The sequence below is a fragment of the Bos javanicus genome, chromosome 19 (assembly GCF_032452875.1).
Source record: "Bos javanicus breed banteng chromosome 19, ARS-OSU_banteng_1.0, whole genome shotgun sequence".
NCBI lineage: Eukaryota > Metazoa > Chordata > Mammalia > Artiodactyla > Bovidae > Bos > Bos javanicus.
Window position 1 is genome coordinate 16,146,106 of NC_083886.1, and position 16,419 is coordinate 16,162,524.

At 43.1% G+C, this 16,419-nt stretch overlaps 1 protein-coding gene and 1 long non-coding RNA gene across 3 annotated transcripts in view; one reads left to right on the plus strand and one right to left on the minus strand.

The window, feature by feature from the left end:
* Positions 1-8,949: 8,949 nt before the first annotated feature.
* Positions 8,950-11,185, minus strand: LOC133231796 (uncharacterized). Its single transcript, XR_009731237.1, has 3 exons — positions 11,093-11,185; positions 10,763-10,864; positions 8,950-9,867 (listed from the first exon to the last, which is right to left on the minus strand). It is a non-coding gene; the product is annotated as an uncharacterized LOC133231796 (long non-coding RNA).
* Positions 11,186-11,682: 497 nt separating this feature from the next.
* Positions 11,683-16,419, plus strand: part of SLFN12 (schlafen family member 12) — a 34,210-nt gene continuing 29,473 nt past the window's right edge. For both annotated transcript variants that reach the window (XM_061390363.1, XM_061390364.1), the window contains exon 1: positions 11,683-11,761. The gene's annotated coding sequence lies outside the window, so the exon portion shown is untranslated. The remainder of the gene's footprint in view (positions 11,762-16,419) is intronic.

Below are 16,419 nucleotides of genomic sequence, written 5' to 3' on the forward strand. Positions count from 1 at the left end.
GAAGACCTGATGGCTTCATAAAAAGTTAACAGAAAGACTGGTTACTGAATGACCTGGTAAATATGGTTATAACATTTATGGGTTTTGTCTGGAATGTTACTGTTTTTGATCTGTGTTTTTCATATATGAAGAAGCCCTTTTGCTCAAGTTGGCTATGATTTATAGCCATTTGGTAAACTACACCTGTGGGTAGAATCAAAGCATTTTTCATCTCTACCTGGTCCCTCCAGAAGTTAGAGACCCTTAAGTTCTGAGCAGCCTTCTCAGGGGGTGATAGAGACTATCTCCGGGCATGTGTAGGAATCTTAATGTTTTGGGGACTGAGAGACCCACCAAGTATAGCCTGAGAGATGCCTTTGGCACGGCTTCGCTGGCTTCCAGAAGCCTTTTGGGAATTCTGTCCGAGACTCCCAAGGAGTGCTCCCTCAGTCAGTTTGGAGGAGTCTCATTGCATGGTGTTAGGAGAAGGCAATGGTAGCCCACTCCAGTATTCTTGCCTGGAAAATCCCATGGATGGAGGAGCCTGGTAGGCTGTAGTCCATGGGGTTGCACAGAGTCGGACACAACTGAAGCGACTTAGCAGCAGCAGCAGCATTGCGTGGTGAGACTCTGAGTGTGGTCAATTGACTAGGCTTATTTTGCAAACAAATTACTTTTGATGGGCTGTGTTTGGTGGAATGAGGGTAATTTTAGAGAGAACAATATTCCGGTTCTGTTCATTGAGCTCTGTATTTATGTAAGTTATTGTGCTAGCCATACTTTTGCCCTGATGTTCTGGATGGAAAGAAAAAATTATCTAGTGAAATTGTCACAGAGTAAAACTACTCAGGAAGTGTGACACTGTTTGTTTAAATCTACCACTAAAAGCACATGTAGGGGAACTTCCCTCCGGGTCCATTGGTTAAGAATCTGTAGGGAACACAGGTTCAATTCCCAGTTTGGAAGATCCCATATGGTGTGTGGAAAACTAAGCTCGAGTGCCACAGCTACTGAGCCCCACGTGCCCTAGAGCCCATGCTTCGCAACAAGAGAAGCCACCGCAATGAAAAGCCCACGCTCCACAACAGAGAGTAGCTCCTGCTTGCCACAACCAAGACCCAGCGCAGTCAAATTTTTTTTTTCTTTTTTAAAAAGCTATAAAGAAGCACACAAATAAAATAAATACATTTTTAAAAGAAAAAGCACACATAGGGGCTTCCCTGATATGTGTGTCTGTTGCTCGGTCATGTCCAGTTCTTTGCGACCCTATGGACTGTAGCCCACAAAGCTCCTCTATCCATTGGGATTCTCCAGGCCAGAATACTGGAGTGGATTGCCATGCTGTCCTCCAGGGGATCTTCCTGACCCAGGGATCGAACCTGCATCTCTTACGTCTCCTGCATTGGCAGGTGGGTTCTTAACCCACTAAACCAACCTGGGAAGCCCCTGATGGTTCAGTGGTTAAAACTCTGTGCTTCTATTACAGGGGGCTTGAGTCTGATTCCTGATCAGGAAGTTCCACATACTGCATGGTGTGGCCAAAAAAAAAAAAAAAAAAATTTAAAAGCATATGTATAATGCTTGTGTAACAATTGGATAAAATATATGGCCTATAAAGCATTTCCTCATTAACATAACCTCTAAGCCTGTTCATGAGATCTGATTAGTTTTCCCTGAACATGAATGATTAGGTGAATATAAAGGAGGCCTAGGGACACAATCTGAGTCTAGACTAGGAGCCAACACCCCATCAAGGGTTGGATATTTTAATCATCAGTGCTTTCTATTGAAAGATTTGCAATTAAAAAGAGAAATGATGGAAGAATCTGCACATATTGAGGAAGTCAGAAGGTTTATACATGGCTGAACTTAAATTTTACTGACCAGAGCAGCCCGACTTGCGGCCCTTCAGACATGCACTGTGCATCTGCTTTGGCCACTGAGGAAGGGAATGCACTCAAAAGTCAAATGGGAGTAGCTGTGGTTCAGACAACCAAATTAAAACTAGGTGGCCTCTGTATACGTAATTTTGGACATGCTCTTGTATTACTGAAAACTTGAGTTTTTTAAAGGTTTATTTATTTTAATTGGAGTCTAATTACTTTATAATATTGTAGTGGTTTTTGCCATACATTGACATGAATCAGCCACAGATGTACATGTGTCCCCCCTCCTGAACACCCCTCCTACCTCCATCCCCATCCCATCCCTCAGGGTCATCCCAGTGCACCGGCCCTGAGGACCCTGTCTTATGCCTTGAACCTGGACTGGCGATCTATTTCATATATGATAATATACATGATTCAATGCTATTCTCTCAAATTATCCCACCCTCACCTTCTCCCACAGAGTCCAAACGTCTGTTTTTTACATCTGTGTCTCTTTTGCTGTCTCACATATAGGGTGATTGTTATCATCTTTCTAAATTCCATATATATGTGTTAATATACTGTATTGGTGTTTTTCTTTCTGGCTTACTTCACTCTGTATGATAGGCTCCAGTTTCATCCACCTCATTAGAACTGTTTCAAACGCATTCTTTTAATGGCTGAGTTAATATTCCATTGTGTATATGTACCGCAGCTTTCTTATCCATTCATCTGCTGATGGACATCTAGGTTGCTTCCATGTCCTGGCTATTATAAGCAGTGCTGCAATGAACAGTGGGGTACATGTGTCTCTTTCAATTCTGGTTTCCTCGGTGTGTATGCCCAGTAGTGGGATTGCTGGGTCATAAGGCAGTTCTATTTCCAGTTTTTTAAGGAATCTCCACATTATTCTCTATAGTTGCTGTACTGTTTGCATTTCCACCAACAGTGTAAGAGGGTTTCCTTTTCTCCGCACCCTCTCCAGCACTTATTGTTTGTAGACTTTTTGATAGCAGCCATTCTGACTGGCATGAGATGGTACCTCACTGTGGTTTTGATTTGCATTTCTCTGATGATGAGTGATGTTAAGCATCTTTTCATGTGTTTGTTAGCCATCTGTATGTCTTCTTTGGAGAAATGTCTGTTTAGTTCTTTGGCCCATTTTTTGATTAGGTCATTTATTTTTCTGGAATTGAGCTGTAGGAACTGCTCATATATTTTTGAGATTAATTGTCAGTTGCTTTTTTTGCTGTTATTTTCTCCCATTCTGAAGGCTGTCTTTTCACCTTGCTTATAGTTTCCTTCATTGTGCAAAAGCTTTTAATTAGGTCCCATTTGTTTATTTTTGCTCTTATTTCCATTACTCTGGGAGGTGGGTCATAGAGGATCCTGCTGTGATTTATATCAGAGAGTGTTTTGCCTATGTTTTCCTCTATTTCTGGTCTTACATTTAGACCTTTAATCCATTTTGAGTTTATTTTTGTGTATGGTGTTAGAAAGTGTTCTAGTTTCATTCTTTTATAAGTGGTTGACCAGTTTTCCCAGCACCACTTGTTAAAGAGATTGTCTTTTCTCCATTGTATATTCTTGCCTCCCTTGTCAAAGATAAGGTGTCCATAGGTATGTGGATTTATCTATGGGCTTTCTATTTTGTTCCATTGATCTATTTTTCTGTCTTTGTGCCAGTAAAATACTGTCTTGATGACTGTAGCTTTGCAGTATAGTTTGAAGTCAGGCAGGTTGATTCCTTCAGTTCCATTCTTCTTTCTCAAGATTGCTTTGGCTATTCTAGGCTTTTTGTATTTCCATACAAATTGTGAAGTTATTTGTTCTAGTTCTCTGAAAAATACCATTAGTAGCTTGATAGGGATTCTACTGAATCTATAGATGGCTTTGGGTAGTATACTCATTTTCACTGTATTGATTCTTCCAATCCATGAACATGGTATATTTCTCCATCTATTTGCGTCATCTTTGAAAATCTTTCATCAGTGTTTTATAGTTTTCTATATATGGGTCTTTTGTTTCTTTAGGCAGATTTATTCCTAAATATTTTGTTCTTTTCATTGCAATGGTCAATGGAATTGACCATTAATTTCTCTTCTTAATTTCTCTTTCTGTTCTCTCATTGTTAGTGTATAGGAATGCGAGGGATTTCTGTGTGTTAATTTTATATCCTGCAACTTTACTATATTCATTTATTAGCTCTAAAACTTGAGGTTTCTGAACTGTATTTCAGACTGGGACAAAAACCACAGGCAGGTGTGGTATTATCTCTGAAGGCAGTTATTGCTTGTGTTTTGCTTAATTGTCATGATCCCCTCTGCGTTGTGGTGATGTCTCAGATAGGGGTTTTTCTAGCAGCCTGATCCCCATGTGAGAAGAATATGGAGCAGAGCCAAGGTGAATCCCCAACAGACCTACAGTGTAAGTGAGAAAATGTTTGTTGTAAGCCTCTGAGGTTTGGGAATGGGTTTTTTCCTGCACCATGACCTGGCCTATATTGATGTGTATGTGAAGCATGTCAAGTGAAGCAGAGCAACAAAATGGAAAGGGTCTTGGACTTTGATGACCTTCTCAGAGGAATAATGGGCTTCCCTGGTGGCTCAGTGGTAAAGAATCTGCCTGCCAGTGCAGGAGACACAGGCTTGTTCCCTGGATTGGGAAGATCCCCTGAAGAAAGAAATGGCAACCCATGCCAGTATTCTTGCCTGGAGAATCCCATGGACAGAGGAACCTGGTGGGCTACAGTCCGTGGGGTCGCAAAAGAGTCAGACATGACTTAGCAAATGAACAACAACAAACAACAGAGGAGTAACACAGCATTTTTTACTTCTCTATGAGAAATAGGAGGCAGTATAGCAAAATTGGTAAGAGCAAGGGCTCAGGGGCCAGCTGCCTGGGTTCAGATCCCAGCTCTGCCTCCTTCTGGTTGGGCTTCCCTGGTGGCTCAGGTGGTAAAGAATCTTCCTGCAATGTGGGAGACCCGGGTTCAATCCCTGGGTCGGGAAGATCCCCTGAAGGAGGAAATGTCAACCCACTCCAGTATCCTTGCCTGGAGAATCCCATTCTCAGAAAAGCCTGGTGGGCTACAGCCTGTGAGGTCACAAAGAAGGTCTGATGTGACTGAGCGACTAACACTTTCACTTTCATGAGAAATACATTTCTAAATTATTTAATCCATTGTTAATTTGAGGTTTCTGTAAAAGCATCAGAACCAACCTCAGAACCCAAACACATGCCAACCTTACTCTCATCTCCTTGTCCCTCCTACTCATCCTAGGTAGTGAAGTGCCTTTATTCATATATCAACTTACATCTGTTGTACCATGTAGCAGACTCTGCTGTATCCTCTCACACTCTCTTGCAGGTTGAAGTTCTCTGGAAGCAGATGCTGAGCTGCTCTAAACAGATGCAAGATGTTTACAACAGAGCAAAGATGTTTACAACAGATGTTTAAACAGAGCAAGATGTTTACAACAGAGCAAACCCCCTGAAAAGAACAGGAGGAAGTAGACTCGGGTAGAGAAAGACGTTGAATGAGATGTAGCCCTCCAAGAACCTCAGCCATTCTGGCAGGATGCTGTGCAGTGAATCGTGCCCAACGGAGTTGTCCTGCGTGGAGCTGAATGGCTGAGGTTTGATATTGTCTATAACAATTTTCCCATTGTCAGTTGTGAGCTGAGGCTGGGAGTGGTCTGTGCCTCCAAGCAAGGCAGCTCATTGCAGTTGAGGTGGGCCCTGAAGGAGCTGACATTTAAAGGCTGGTCTGCCATCTGCCTTCTTCCAAGTCTGGGCAGGAAGCCTCCTTTGAAGGGGACGTGGGTGGTGCATCCCCGCGTCCACAATACTCCAACTTCCTACAACTTCCTTTTATTCTCTCATGCACAAGACTGTAATGATCTCATTCCCTATATATAGTTATTTTATTTTTATTAACATCCAAAACATTTTGTGTTGGGGTATAGTTGATTAGGAATGTTGTGATAGTTTCGGGTGAACAGTGAAGGGACTCAGCCACACATAGACATGTATCCATTCTCCCCCAAACCCCACTCCCATTCAATTACATTGAGCAGAGTTCCATGTGTTATACAACAGGTCTTTGTTGGTTATCCATTTTAAGTATAGCAGCGTGTACACGTCCTTCCCAAAGTCCTTAACTATCCTTTCCCTCGGCAACCATGAGTTCCTTTTCTAAGTCTGTGAGTCTCTGTTTTGTAAGTAAGTTCATTTGTATCATTTTTTTTTTAGAGTCCACATATAAGGGATGTCATATGATATTTCTCCTCTGTCCGGTTTATTTCACTCAGTATGACACTCTCTAGGTCCATCCATGTCGCTGCAAATGGCCTTACCCAAATATACTTCTGATCTATTCTGTGATTCATGGCAGCAACCGCATTTACAGTGTGTTTCACGTAGTTCTAAAGACCAGGATACAGTTGCCTTTCTACACTGGAGAATCTATATAACCAAAAATTCTACAGCACCTGTTTTTACGCTTTTTCTTTCTTCTGCCATCAACACATGGGGAACGGAGGGAGGTTCAAAATGCTTTGTTCAATTTCTTTTCTTTTTAGCAGGAAAACCCCCACCCATTTGCAATCTGAATGACCATAAGTTCTCTAGTTATCAGTGACATTGAGATTTTTAAGACCCATCTGATATTGTCTGAGCTCTCATTATGTGTAAATACAGAAAATTTGGTCTTTTCTCTAGTTTCCTTGCATTAAGATTTCTGAGAGTGCCAGAAATGCTTCCATGCTCCTCAGATCTCATCTAGTCCTCTCCTCTCACTTTTTGCTCTGAACTGCTATGTCAAGACTTCTGCTGGTTACTTCCTTGATTGACCCAACAACTCTTGCAGGCTCTGCCCCTTCCATGCTGCTCTGTATCCCAAGAAGAAAAAGATCTCTTCCTCCGTTTCCCAAGTTACATGAAATATCAGACCCTGATTTTAGCAAAACATAGTAAAGACTTGCTTAGAGTGAGAGGGAAATATTTTTAATTAGATATTAGATAGCACTGTGCCCAGAGTCCTTTGACCACAGGTTATCCTGATGGCTTTTTTCTCCTTATCCTCCTCTACTGCCATTTTTTTTTCCCCTGAAATATTTGAGAGTAAGTTGCAGACATAGTACTCCTTCCCTCATGGCTCAAACAGTAAAGAATCCACCTGCAAAGCAGGAGACCTGAGTTCAATCACTGGGTCTGGAAGATCTCTTGGAGAAGGGAATGGCAACTCACTCCAATATTCTTACCTGGAGAATTCCATGGACAGAGGAGCCTGGCAGGCTACAGTCCATGGGGTCACAAAGTCAGACACTGAGCGACTAACACTTTCATTTTTCACTAGTACTTTGGTGGTTATTTCTTAAGAATAAGGACATTCACAGTACAATAATCAAAACCAGTAAATTAAAACTGATACACTACTATGACCTAATCTATAGACCTTATTTGAATTTTATGGCAAAAGAAAAAAATCTGGTCTGGGATACAATCTAGGAACACACATTATATTTGTGTTTCTTAATCTCCTTTAATTTGGAATGGTTCTCTAGTTCCCCAGTTCATGGGGTCACAAAGAGTTAGACACAACTGAAGCAACTTAGCACACACATATGCATACACTGGAAAAACCCAGAAAAGCTTAGTAACTCTATCACAGCAAGTTCTAAAATACAAGTTTAAAGAAGAGAGTTTCAGTATTACACAAACTACCCACAAGAACAGAAGAGGAAACCCTGCCTAAATAACTTTATGATGCTAGCATACTCTTGTTTTTAAATCCCTTTATTTTGCATATTTCTTCTAACAATTTCCTGGATTTACATTTCTCTTGTTTTAATTGAAGTATAGTTGGTTTACAATGTTGTGCTAGTTTCTTCTGTACAGCAAATTGATTCAGTTATATATGTATATGTATGCGTGTTGTGCTTAGTCGCTCGGTTGTGTTGTTTATCTATTTTATATATAGGAATGTGAAATTAATCCCCAACTCCTAATTTATCCCTCTCCTACCCATTTCCTCTTTGGACTCTTTGCAACACCATGGACTGTAGCTCTCCAGGCTCCTCTGTCCATGGGGATTCTCCAGGCAAGAATACTGAAGCTGTATATTTATATATGTATATATATATTCTTTTTCATATTCTTTTCTATTATATACATTGAATATAGTTTCTTGTGCTTATGCAGTAGGTCCAGGTTGTTTATCTATTTTAGATATAGAAAGTGAAGGTGAAACTCACTCAGTCATGTCCCACTCTTTGCGACCCCATGGACTATACAGTCCATGGAATTCTCTAGGCCAGAATACTGGAGTGGGTAGCCTTTCCCTTCTCCAGGGGATCTTCCCAACCCAGGGATCGAACCCAGGTCTCCCTCACTGCGGGTAAATTCTTTGCCAGCTGAGCCACAAGGGAAGCCGAAGAATACTGGAGTGGGTAGCCTATCCCTTCTCCAGCAGGTCTTCCCAACCCAGGAATCGAACCAGGGGTCTCCTGCATTGCAGGCAGATTACCAACTGAGCTATCGGGAAAGCCCCTTTATATATAGAAGTGTGTAATTAATCTCCAACTCCTAATTTATCCCTCTTCTATCCACTTCCTCTTTGGAAACTGTAACATTGCTTTCTATGTCTATGAGCCTGTTTCTGTTTTGTAGACAAGTTTACATGTATTAACTTTTTAGATTCCACATATAAGTGATGTCATATATTTGTCTTTCTCTGTCTGACTTACTTCACTTAATATGATAAGTCTCTAGGTCCATCCCTGTTGCTGCAAATGGCATTATTTTATCCTTTTTTAGAAATGGGTGAGTAGTATTCATACATATATATGTATATGCCACATTTTCTTTATCCATCCATCTATCGATGGGATACTTAGGCTGCTTCTACCTCTTGGCTATTGTACATATTGCTGCTATGAACACTGGTTAGCATAATCTTGATAATCAGTTGGACAAATAAAATCTGAGAGGAAAATTGCAGATCATCATCACTCAATGTCTAGAAGAAAAAAATTCTAAATAAAATTTTAGCAAACCAAATCCAACAATATCTAAAAATGAGAATACATCATGGCCAAGGTGATTTGAATCAGGAATTCATTTATTTTTTTCTTCTAGTTTTACTGAGATATAGTTGACACACAGCACTGTATCTAAATGAGGGATTTAATGTTCATTTTAGCACTAGAAAATCAATGAGAAAAATCATAGGATCAGCTGAATAGATGAGAAGGCTTCTAATAAATTTTGGATATTCTTTCGTGATAAAGCCTCTTAGCAAATTAGAACTATGACCAAACTTTTGGGAAGTGATAAAAAGTGTTTATGAGAAAACACACAGCAAATAGTTTTCATGCTGAGAAACTACTGAGATATCCCCTTAAGATAGTGAACATAGGAAGAGTGCCTACTATCAACACTTATTCACTGCTTCCCAAGAGATTCTAGCTAATCCAGTTGAGCAGGAAAAATAGAAAATAGGTACTGAAAAGACTGACTATTGTTTCCTGGGTTCTTTTGGTGTTTTAGCTGAGTTGCTTGGCTTGCAGGGTCTTAGTTTCCAAACTAGGGATTGAACCTGGGCCTTAGCAATAAATGAAACCACTGAGTCCTAACCACTGGATCTCCAGGGAATTCCCTGATTGACTATGTTTTATTTATTTATTTTTGTCTGTACTGGGTCTTTGTTGCTGCATGGACTTTCTCTAGTTGCAGTGAGCAGGGGTTACTCTCTCATTGCAGCGCCGAGGGCTTCTCGTTGCGGTGGCTTCTCTTGTTGTGGAACATGGGCTCCAGAATCCACGGACTTCAGTAGTTGCGGCTCCAAAATCCACAGGCTTCAGTAATTGCGGCATGTGGGCTCTGGAATACAGGCTCAGTAGTTGTGGTGTGTGGGCTTAGTTCCTTCGGGGCATGTCGGATCTTCCCAGGCCAGGGATTGAAGCTGTGTCCATTGCATTGCAAGGTGGATACTTTACCACTGAGCCATCAGGGAAGCCTATGTTTTTAAAAAGTGCAGAAAAATCATTAGAATAATAAGGAAGTGTGTCAATTTTCTGGTTGCAGAAATCTATGCGTGTAAAGTAATTGTACTTATATTATCAAACATAGAAAAAATTTTTCAATTTATTTTTGACTGTGCTGGGTCTTTGTTGTCGCACACATGTTTTTCTCTAGTTGAGGCAAGTAGGGGGCTACTTTTCATTGGATGCACAGTCTTCTCATTGCGGTGGCTTCTCTAGTTGCAGAGCATGGGGCTCTAGGCAAGCCTGCTCCATGGTTGCAACTCCGGCGCAGGCTCCACAGTTGTGGCCCAAAGGCTTAGTTGCTCTGTGGCATGTGGGATCTTCCCAGACCAAGGATTGTCCCCTGCACTGGCAGGCGGATTCTTAGCCACTGTGCCACCAGGGATGTCCCCCAAAATTATTTTTTAAAGATACTATCTAAAACTGCCTCAAAAATTAGGGACATAGGACTATCTGAAAAAAGGTGCGAGATCCTTCAGGAAAATTGTATGTAACTTTATTGTGAGACATTAAAGAAAATGTAATTAAGTATAGGATATATCATGTATCATGTATCAGGTCAGGGCTGGACGTCTTTCCCTGCTTGGACTGGGAAGGGCCTTAAAGAGCGAAGGGAGAGGAAGTTGGGGATTATAGATTACAGATTACAGAAACTGTAATCTCAGAGATGTCATTGTCTCCAAATGGATCTACAGATATTTGCAGCACAAATGAAAAAAGAAAAAAAAAGTCTGAAAATAGCAAACGTTGGAAAGTGTTTAGAAAACTAGGAAAAGAAGCCTGAGAAGAACACACATACTATTGTTCCTTACTAAGGTGCATAACAAATTATCCCCAAACTCAGTTGCATAAAATAACCATACTCACAGATCCTGAGAGCCTGGAATCCGGACAGGGGATATGTTGTTCCATTCATTTTCAACTGGCTTGAAGGTTGGGGTTGGAATCCTCCGAAGGTTCAGTCTGCGGCTGATGGTAGGAGACGCCACTAACTCCGGGGTTCCTTAGGCATTCCTCCCTCCCTCCCTTCTTCCCGCCCTCTCCTTCATCTCTCTCTCTCTCCCGGTTTTAAAACGCGGCTTCCGAGAGTTTCAAAGTCTGAGGGTTCGGATCACAGGTCTTAGACCGGCTGAGCTGCAGAAACGTCTATTACCATAAAAAAGCGGGCCTAAGAAAAGTATCAAGAAAATCGTATACTTTTGAGAGAAGCCAATGGAGCTGGCTCCGGACCGATCATCCCAGATGATCGGGGAGTGTGTCCGAATCTGCCTCCGGATCTTCGCGCCACCCTCGTTTAGGTGCACAGACGGCTCTTACCCGGTCCCCAGCGGCGACTGGGCTTTAAGTCCAGGGGACACCGGTGCGGTTGGAACGAGGCGAGTACAGCTGGAAAGAGTCCCGAGTAGAAAGCCTGATACCCCTTCGGCTGTGATGAGCCAAATAAAGGACAGTCGAGCAAACGCTCAGGGTGGCTCCCGGCGCGTGGGGGACACTGCCTGACAAGCTGATTGGCTGCCGCGCTAACAGGCGGGAAGGGCCGCTGGCTGGCTGATGGAGACTCCGAGCCCGGAAGAAAGCGGACCTCGCCCGTTTCGTTTTCTTTGTTTCTTTAAGTGAGCTTCCTTCTTTTAGACCTGTCGTGCAGAATATCTTAGAAAGTACAGATAAGCAGGCACAGAAGGAGAAATCTCCGGCCACCACCCAGACAATCACGTGTTTAAAGCCCAGGCGCTTCGCTCGCTAAGTTTCGAGGGGCGGAGGCAGCGTCGTCACCGTTGGCTGGATGTGCCAGCTCGCCTAGCGTTTACCAGCTCGCCTTTCAAACTGGGGACAAGGATCCTGGAAACTTCTGAGCAGCGCACCTGGGTAAGTTTGTCGCTCCCTCCCCGCCCCCCGCCCCCGCAGTTGCCAAACGGGCTTACCTGGTGGCTCAGTTGGTAAAGAATCCGCCTGCAATGCAGGAGACCCCTCGATTCCTGGGTTGGGAAAATCCCCTGGAGCAGGGATAGGCTACCCACTCCAGTATTCTTGAGCTTCCCCTGTGGAGACCTGGGTTCGATCCTTGGGCTGGGAAGATCCCCTGGAGAAGGGATAGGGTACTCACTCCAGTATTCTTGAGCTTCCCTTATGGAGGCCGGGCTTCCCTGGTGGCTCAGAGGGTAAAGTGTCTGCCTACAATGTAGGACACCTGGGTTCGATCCCTGGGTCGGGAAGATCCCTGGGGAAGGAAATGGCAACCCACTCCAGTACTCTTGCCTGGAAAATCCGAAAATCCCATGGACTGAGAAGCCTGGTAGGCTACAGTCCATGGGATCGCAAAGAGTCGGATACGACTGAGCGACTTCACTATGGAGGCCTGGGTTCCATCCCTGGGTTGGGAAGATCCCCTGGAGAAGGGATAGGCTACCCACTCCAGTATTCTGGCCTGAAAATTCCATGGACTGTGTAGTCCATGGGGTGGCAAAGAGACAGATATGACTGAGCAGCTTTCACTTTCACTACTGCCACATATTTGAACCTCAGCTTCTTATCCTAAGTCTAATCGAGCAGCCCCCAACCTTTTTTGGCACCTTTCTTTTATAGAAAGACAATTTTACCACCACCATGGTGGGGATGGGGGTGGGGTGAGGGGGTGTGATTTGGGCAGTAATTCGAGTGATGGGGAGCAGCATGTGAAACTTCCCTCACTGGCCAGCAGCTCACTTCCTGCTGTGCCCCACCCTACCCCACCCCACCCCCGACTCCTGCCCCGGGCCTAACAGACCTCGGACAGGTACCTGGTCTAGTCCACGGGCTACCTGTTACTCTCATTACTGCCCAAAGCGGCACAACCCCACCCAGCCCGCTCCTGGGCAGACCCTGGCCCACTGTTTCCTCGAGTCTGAGTCTTGGCTCCGTGACTCCTATCTCGTTAGCTGCTGAGGCTGCTAAGTCACTTCAGTCGTGTCCGACTCTGTGTGACACCATAGACAGCAGCCTACAAGGCTCCCCCGTCCCTGGGATTCTCCAGGCAAGAGTACTGGAGTGGGTTGCCATTGCCTTCTCTCTCTCTCTCCGTAGCAACAGTCTACCAAAAACCTACAGATTGTTAAGGACTTGGGATCCGGACACTTGGGAGCTTGAGGTCAGGGCTGGACGTCTTCCCCTTCGTGGGCCTAGGGAGAGAAAGTTGGGGTCTTAGCAGCAGCATATCACTGGGAGGGAGGAAGGGCAAGGGACACATCAGGCATAAGGGGAGTTAGGGTTCTGTGGGTAAAAATGTGGCTGGCAGTCACTTGGTGAACTGTCTTCTAAATCCAGAAAGAGAAACCAAGCCCTTAGTGCTTTGCCAGAGTTTATAATCTAAAAGGGAGTGGGGAGAAGAAGAACTACACCCTTTTAAACTAAATGCAAAGTGCTAAAGGAGAAGCCCAAAGAATGCACCATATGCTTGTGTTCTGTGATTTGTGTGTGTGTGTGTGTGTGTGTATGTGTATGTGTGTGTACTTGGTACCTTGGTTTTTATTTCTCAGGAGTTAGTTCCTGTCACTTCTGGCCCACCTTTCTGTGCAGTTACCACCAACCTGCATTCTGGCATAACTAAGGAGATGTGAATGCCATCCCATTGCCCATTAAAAATAGCCAACAACTCAGGTTAAATCCCCAATTCAGGTCAGATAGAATTTCCCCCCAAGTCTGAAGTGTGGAAGATTTAAAAAACGACTCACCTGTAAAACTAGATCCAAGGTTCCAGGTGAGGTCAATGATTTTTAGGCTGTTAGGGATTTGGTCAGAGAAGGCAATGGCAACCCACTCTAGTACTTTTGCCTGGAAAATCCCATGGATGGAGGAGCCTGGTAGCCTGTAGTCCATGGGGTCTCTAAGAGTCGGACACGGCTGAGCGACTTCACTTTCACTTTTCACTTTCATGCATTGGAGAAGGAAATGGCAACCCACTCCAGTGTTCTTGCCTGGAGAATCCCAGGGACGGGGGAGCCTGGTGGGCTGCCGTCTATGGGGTCGCACAGAGTCGGACACGACTGAAGCGACTTAGCAGCAGCAGCAGCAGCAGCAGCAGGGATTTGGTAGGCTTCAGTTCCCAGCACATTTAAGGACTGTGTTCCACCACCTAAAGGCAGTGGTTTTGAACTGTAGAAAGTTCTCCATAGTTACAGAGTTGGACTGGCACGGCCAGGACATCATGCTCACCCACAAGCCCTGGGTCCTTTCTCTATGTGGTGTCTCAGTTCCAGCTTCCGTGGGTTCCCGGTTGCCCAGCAGGATGAGAAGGCATCCTCCTTAAGCATTTTGGGGGTGAGACAGTACATATGGTGAGTGAGCCAGAAGGATTCACCAGTGGTAGGGCCTGATGCAGAGGGTGTTAAGGTTGGGAGGAAAGGTGAGAGGACTCTAGATGCAGAAGCTACAAGAAGACTGGGAGGCAGGGACTTCTTGGCAGGGCTTGTATTACAGAAGATACTAGGACTGGGACTCTGTTCTTGGGCATGAGTAGAACTGATTCTCCCTTTGGGATAGAGATGCAGAATCTTTTCTGTCAGGTCAGCAGGAAATGTGGATCTGTGTTTGAGGCAGCCCTCATGTCTAAGAAATACGAAGAAACTGGGTCTAAAGAATACTAGTTGTACTGCAATATTATGGAGAAAGCATAGGATGGCAAGCATACATATCTCTCTCTGCTCTTTTCTTTTTATTAATTTATTTTAATGATTTTATTTAAAAAATTTTATTCTATATTTGAGTATAATTAATTGACAATATTGTGTTAGTTTCAGGTGTACAGCAAAGTGACTCCCTTATGCATGTATCTATTCTTTTTCAAATTCTTTTCCCATTTAGGTTATTACAGAATATTGAGCAGAGTTCCCTGTACATACAAATACAGTAGGTCTTTGCTGGTTATCTGTTTATGCAACATTAAGAATTTTATAAAGGGTTATAATTATTTTTTTCACTTTTGAGAATGACTTTATTTTTTTAATTTAAATTTATTTATTTTAATTGGAGGCTAATTACTTTACAATATTGTATTGGTTTTGCCATACATCAACATGAATCCACCACGGGTGTACACATGTTCCCAATCCTGAACCCCACTCCCACCTCCCTCCCCATACCATCCCTCTGGGTCATCCCATTGCACCAGCCCCAAGCATCCTGTACTGCATCGAACCTGGACTGGCGATTCATTTCTTATATGATATTATACATGTTTCAATGCCATTCTCCCAAATCATCCCACCCTCTCCCTCTCCCACAGAGTCTAAAAGACTGTTCTATACATCTGTGTCTCTTTTGCTGTCTCGCATACAGGGTTATCGTTACCATCTTTCTAAATTCCATATATGTGCATTAGTATTCTGTATTGGTGTTTTTCTTTCTGGCTTACTTCACTCTGTATAATTGGCTCCAGTTTCATCCACCTCATTAGAACTGATTTGAATGTATTCTTTTTAATGGTTGAGTAATATTCCATTGTGTATATGTACCACAGCTTTCTTTATCCATTCATCTGCTGATGGACATCTAGGTTGCTTCCACGTCCTGGCTATTAGAAACAGTGCTGTGATGAATATTGGGGTACACATGTCTCTTTCAGTTCTGGTTTCCTCAGTGTGTATGCCCAGCAGTGGGATTGCTGGGTCATAAGGCAGTTCTATTTCCAGTTTTTTAAGGTATCTCCACACTGTTCTCCATAGGGGCTGTACTAGTTTGCATTCCCACCAACAGTGTAAGAGGGTTCCCTTTTCTCCACACCCTCTCCAGCATTTATTGCTTGTAGACTTTTGGATCACAGCCATTCTGACTGGCGTGAAATGGTACCTCATAGTGGTTTTGATTTGCATTTCTCTGATAATGAGTGATGTTGAGCATTTTTTCATGTGTTTGTTAGCCATCTGTATGTCTTCTTTGGAGAAATGTCTAGTTCTTTGGCCCAGTTTTTGATTGGGTTGTTTATTTTTCTGGAATTGAGCTGCAGGAGTTACTTGTATATTTTTGAGATTTGTTGTTTGTCAGTTGCTTCATTTGCTATTATTTTCTCACATTCTGAAGGCTGTCTTTTCACCTTGCTAATAGTTTCTTTTGTTGTGCAGAAGCTTTTAATTTTGATTAGGTCCCATTTGTTTATTTTGGCTTTTATTTCCAATATTCTGGGAGGTGGGTCATAGAGGATCCTGCTGTGATTTATGTCGGATAGTGTTTTGCCTGTGTTCTCCTCTAAGAGTTTTATAGTTTCTGGTCTTACTTTTAGATCTTTAATCCATTTTGAGTTTATTTTTGTGTATGATATTAGAAAGTGTTCTAGTTTCATTCTTTTACAAGTGGTTGACCAGTTTTCCCAGCACCACTTGTTAAAGAGATTGTCTTTTCTCCATTGTATATTCTTGCCTCCTTTGTCAAAGATAAGGTAACCATAGGTGCGTGGGTTTATCTCTGGGCTTTCTATTTTGTTCCATTGATCTATATTTCTGTCTTTGTGCCAGTACCATACTGTCTTGATGACTGTGGCTTTGTAGTAGAGCCTG